The sequence below is a fragment of the Hippopotamus amphibius genome, chromosome 2 (assembly GCF_030028045.1).
Source record: "Hippopotamus amphibius kiboko isolate mHipAmp2 chromosome 2, mHipAmp2.hap2, whole genome shotgun sequence".
Lineage (NCBI taxonomy): Eukaryota > Metazoa > Chordata > Mammalia > Artiodactyla > Hippopotamidae > Hippopotamus > Hippopotamus amphibius.
In genome coordinates this window covers 80197887-80203886 of record NC_080187.1, presented here as the reverse complement: position 1 = coordinate 80203886, position 6000 = coordinate 80197887, and positions in this window count along the sequence as shown.

Below are 6000 nucleotides of genomic sequence, written 5' to 3'. Positions count from 1 at the left end.
GGAGACTCCAGGTCAGCTTCCTCAAAAAAGAGCGACCTTAGCACAAATGAAAAATTCAAACGACTCTGGGGGAAACGATTCTTGAAGATGCTATTTTCAAGGGCAACTGAACACTATTTCAAACAAACCGATTTTACTTAAGGGGATGGGGAAATTACACCCCAACTGGTATTAGAGTGTTTTTTATATGGACTTAATTGCCTTAAGTTTGGGGCTGAGCTACATTTTTATGAAAACAGAATTATTATGGGTAGGTCCACCAAAATATTAAGTTTTAAAAAGCTCTTTGTCCTTGCCAGACATATTTCGTTTGGTATTGTCAAGCACCATCCTCTGGGGAAGGAATAAAGAAGAGTAGATAGCCGGTAACAAACCCTCCTTTCCTCACATTTTCAGAAGATGTAGAGAGAAGACAGGAGATGAAAATTCTAGGCACACTATTTTAAATGACCATCTGGACAGCTAGGACTCCGTGCTTGTGGCTCACAGCTCGAGGCAAGGTTCTGCGCTCTCCGGCCCTCTAGGATAACAAGTCGGCTCTTAAGGAAACGCCGTGGGAAGACTGTTTGCTGGTCATTGTCACGACCACTGGAGGAGCACCTGCGGGTGAACCGAGGCTGGTCCGCCAGAGCCTCCACTAGTCTCGCTAGGGCACGCACACACGTCCGTGCACCTGGGCGCAGCTGGCCAGCCTTCCGGGCCGAGCTGGGGGCGGCCGCCTCAACCGCCGCGAGCCAGCGAAAAAGCCCAGAGCCTGCCTCGCCCGGCGGCCCAACCCGCCCCGTGGTTCCCGCCCAGCGCGCGGCTCGCGCCCTAAACCCGGGATGCGACCTCGCGCGGCTGCGCCCGACCTCACCTAACACGGCGCAAGCTGGGGGAGCGGCCGGAGGATCCTCTCAGCTCTGCCCCGGACGCCCACGGTCCCAAACCACCTCCGCACACTGCGTGGCGGCGGCAAGTCTCGAGGCGCCCGGGGAGCGCCAAGGACCACGCGCGAGGAGGCGCCGTACCAAGTAGGCACGCCACCAGGCACCACCCGGCTGGAGAACCCAGTGCACGCGGCCTCCCACGAGGCGGAGGTGCCAGTCCACCACAAGAGCCCTGCCCTTTTTCTAGAAAAGACCCCTCCCCCACTTTCCCTCCAATACACTCACCTGCGTCTCGGCGCAGCTCCTCTCGCGCTACACGCGGCCGTACCCGGGCACGTCCACGCCCGTGCACGCTGCCTGGCGCGACTGGCCCCGCTCGGCTCCCGCCGCCCCCAACCAGCTCGTGCCCACAAGACGGGCGGTGCCACCTCCCGAGGCGCCCAAGTCCCTCGACTCCCGCCGCCCAGGGGCCGAGCTCTAGGAACTTCCCGTGCACCGCCTCCGCCGCCCCCACCAGCATTCCCGCCCTGAGCCCGGACGAGGGCTCCCGCCGAGCCGAGGCCGGACTCCGCAGCACGGCGCCGCGGCGGCGCGCACAGCCCTCAGCCTTGGCGTCCGAAACAGACCCGCGGCCGGGCGAGGCGTGCCCGCCCCCACCCCACGCCCCCCACACTTGCCTGCTGCGAGTCGGAGCTGCAGCTACTACGGCTCGCGCCGCCGGCCGTCACACAGCCGCGGAGGATTCGCTCCGGGCGGGCTCCGCGGAGAGGCGGCGGTGGCGGCGGCGGCGGCGGCGTCCCCAGACCTGACGGTGGCGGGAAGGCGGACTGGAACCCGGCGGAACCCCCGCCCCACCTGCGCCGCGCCGGCAACCGGCCTCCTTATCCGGCCGGCAGCTGCCTCAGTGACGCCCGGGCGCCGCGGTCCCGCCGTTTGTAGCGGGGCGGGGAGGAGGGGCTTGCTTGGAAGAGCGCCAGGAGGCGGGGCCGGCGGCGAGTTCGCGGCGCCGCGGCTGCAGCCGCCGGCGCGTGCCCTGCCCGGCCGCCCCGAGGGTCGGTGCCTGGGAGCAGACGCCCGACTGCGGCCGCTGGACTCCTTCCCTTCCGGCTTCCGATTCCGAGCAGGCTCCTTGACCAGGTTCCCCTAGCAGCGCGGAGAGCGTCGCGCTCCCAGAGGCGTCAGATACCAGGTGCAAGTTTGCAAACACCGAGGCTCCGGACGCTAACGGGCTGCCACAGCGATTCGCGCTGCGGTCTTTTGGTACATTATGTGTATCCAGTGTATATAGTTACATACATTCACATATGGCAAGCAAAGCTCAAGGGCTTTCCCCCTACTTCACAGCTGAAGGGTCCGGTCCCTCTGCGAAAAACTAAAGGCTTGCCCCAGCTGCCCCTCTCTGCCTCTCTAGATGGAATCTGATGTTCAAATAAGCCCCGAGTACCTGTGCGGGGTGCTAGACTCTGCTTCAAACGCAAAATAGGAAATCCTGCACTCGACTATATAAGCGCCTGCCGCTCGCCGCATCCTTCTAACGCCCCCCACCGAAGCCCCGAAATGGCCAACTCTTCACCGAGGGGGCGTCCCATCGCTGCCTTCCCTTGGTCCGCCCCCACGCCTAGCTCAATCGCTTTCCCCAGGAAAAACCTGTGCCTGTCCTCAGACCCAGACCCAACACTGGGAGTTAAAACCGACCCCGAGCCACGCGGCGGGAGCACGTTTTTACACCTACCTGCTCATCCGCTTAATTACGAGAGCACCTGTCGTGTTAGGTTTGTTGTTTTTTGGTTTGGGGGTTTTATTGCAAAGGCTTCCGTTTTAACCCTTCCCCCTAAAAAACTACATTAAAAAAATCACCTGTCAAACCTACCTGTAATTGCAAGAGGTAAGAGAAAGGAACTGAGCAGTGGGCGGCTGAGTCGCCGCAAGAACGTGACCGAGGTTACAGCTTCAAGGGCATGATGCGGGTTTGATGCAGCAAGGTCCGCTAAGGGCGGCCAGCGCTCCCCGCCCCCACGCGACGGGCGGGGCTGGGGGAGAAGGGGGGAAGGACGACTCTAACCCAGGGCGGGGGTAGGGGAGACAAAATTGCCCTCTTGGGCGAAGTCAAATCAGACAGAGTAAAGTAGGGGGCTCAGCCATGATCGAAATGGAGGCAGTCCATCCTTCAATTTGGGGGACCCAGACTGGGGACACCAGAAATAGCTAATTGATTCTATATCAGCATTTCTGTTGTCACCCCAATTACGATTTGCAATTAAATGACCTTAATTGACTTTGTAGGGGTTCCTGGGAAAACGGCGCAAAGCGCCTGCTCCTTTTTGACCTCCCTCTAAACAGTTAATTATAATATTCCCATCCCAGGAAGGCGGGATTGCTAAAAATGCCTGTTTCCAAACGTTAGGCAAAAATGGGCCTACCAAATTTGCCAATCCAAGCCTAAAACTCTTAGAATGCCCTAGGACGCCCTACTTCCTGAAACTGACTGGTTGAAGTTGTGGGAGACCTGTCTCTCAACAGAGTTCCCCAAGTCTTCCAAACCACTTCTACTTGGCAAACATTGCGTTTTCGTGGAGAACTCCACAACAGGTTAAGCTTTATAAAGTGGGGTTGCCAAGCACTTGGGTAAAAGAGGGAAGGGGAACCCAAGAGTACCTGGTGTAAGACAGACTCAGCAACAACTAAGAGAAACAGTTATATTTTTAATCCCCCAAAAGGTGATTTTTAAACACTCAACATTTTCTCCCTCTCTCTTTTTTTAGACATTCAGATTCTAACAAATCTTTCAGATGTCCCATTTAAGAAGCCATTTTACCAAGGAAATCTTATGGGCCCCAAACAGATTTCCTACCCTTCCATGCCCCAAACACTCATACCTTTTCCACTGACTTTTAGGAACTGTAGGCCTAAGAAATAAATCACCTCCATTTCCCTCCCACTCTCAACATACAGAGGATGGGTATAATAAATAGAGGTGTAGGGAAGGGCTGAAGGTTTAGAATCTTAACCAAAAGGAATGTCTATACATGAGTAGGGGAGGGGAAAGAACCTGTTCATTTCGGGGAGAAAGTACAGAGACATCCATCCTGGCCTAGCGGTGTAAAGAGTAAATTCTAAAGGGTTGACTATTTCTTTCACTCTGGCCACAATAAAGCCAGATCTGCAGCTGGTAATTACGAGAGAAAATACCCAGTCTCGTCATCAGTTTCGCCAGCCTGCACTTGGAAATGGAAAACGGGGAATGTATCCAGCCTCCAATTTCTCACAGTTGTATAGCTCTCATATTAATTCCTTACAGACGTGAAATAGGTGGGTACGTGGCAACGTGCTGGGCATAAATTAAGCAACAATGGCCACGCGAAGTTCTGCTCGCCGCTGAGATCCCGTGGTGGGCACTGCCACCTTGCTATCCCCAGCCCCCACCACCCCAGAGATGGCAGAGTCGAGTCCGGACGAGGCCGGCCGCGCGTTAGCTTTTCGAACTGGGAGGGTGGGTGGGGTGGAGAGCAGAGAGAAATTAACCCCAGCCGGCTTTGTACCTTTTCCCCATCCTCTCCCTCTTAAGCACCACACGGGCGCTCTCACGCACACCCTCACCCACACCCCCTCGTGCCAACAATTTAAACTTCTCTTAGGCAAGGCACCGCCACCACCACTCCCTCCGCCCTCCCCGCCCCAGGAACATCCTCCCCCCGCGAACGTCCTCCCCCTTTCCCACCTCTACCCTGGGTTCTCTTTTTCGCAGTAGAAACCCAGCTGGTTTCTCCTAAACCCTGAGAAATCACAAAAGTTAAAATGAAGCAAGTGTCTGCTCAGCGTCTCATCCCCAACCATCTTTCTCCAGGCGTCAGTTTAACAATAGCTATTGAAGAAAAGGGTTGTGGGGGGGAGGGCAGCAAGGAAGGGGGTGAGGTCTGTGTAGCCGAGTTGGCTAGTGAGGTGGATGAGAAGCCTTGTCGGCTGCGAAGGGGTTCCCCCTCGCCTAGAAGGCGAAGTCAGCCGCGTAGGACCAAGGACAGGGCTTGGAATCCACTTCCCAGCACCCAGCACAGCGATTCTCCCAGACAGAGCCGCCCCTCCACAGACACAGCTCCAAGGATCTTATTTACGCTTTTCTGAACAAAGGGAATCTCATATCCGGTACAAGCTTAAGAATTCGGCCCTAAATTGGCTATCTTCTTTTAAAACAGAACCACGATAATTGGCGGCCGTGAATTAGAGCCCGCACACCTCGCAATGATGAGTTTTGACAGCTTCTACCCACCCCAGCCCCAGCCCAGCCCCAGCCCTCAGGCGGCATGTACTTTTTTCAGTCAACTACAACTCGCTGCCTGGTGCAGCATCTAAATTCCACTTGGCAATCCCATCTCTCCAGCACATGTTATCTGGTTAATGCAATTAAGTCTGGGGTTTTCGCTGGTCTAATCTGCAAGTCCAGGTTTCTGATTCCCCGTAATGGTCCTAAAGCCTCTCCGGTCCTTCGGTTGCTTCGCAAAGGTAGAGGCATGCACACCACCACCCCCCCCAACCCAAGTTATCCCTCTCTTCCCACGAAATGAACTTCCAACCTCAATCCCGAAGCTCAGTCAACATCTAGACTCCCATTGTACCCCTGTTCTACCCTGGCCACATTTACCACTTAAGTTTCTGCCATTGACATTTCCGAATATTCAGTACGTCAAGCATGCGTCCACGGTCTTTTAGTCTAGCTCTCCAGAATTAAAAAGCAGAGCAGTAGCTTTGAAATAATACAAACATGTGCAATTAACTTCGTATTCTGTATTCCGCTCACTTACAGGTTTTCTGGGTTTGCCAGCACATCGCTGCAACTAATGATTAAAGAAACCAAACCGAAACTTACCTTTCTCCCTTAAGGTTTTTGTGTATGTGTGTTTTTAAAGTAACGGTGCAGTTCTCCCAATAAGGATGAGCAAGAAGCTGCTGGATAGTTCTCTTAAGACAGCACGAAACCTAAACTGTGCTCGGCTTAAAAGAAGCAAATAAAAAGAAATGCTTTCGACCCCAAAGTCCAACGCTAAAAGAAATGGCCAAAAAAAAAAAATATGAAAGGGGAGGGGAAACTTAAAAAAGAGAGTTTAAAAACACGGAGAGACTACCCTCCTATTGCCGT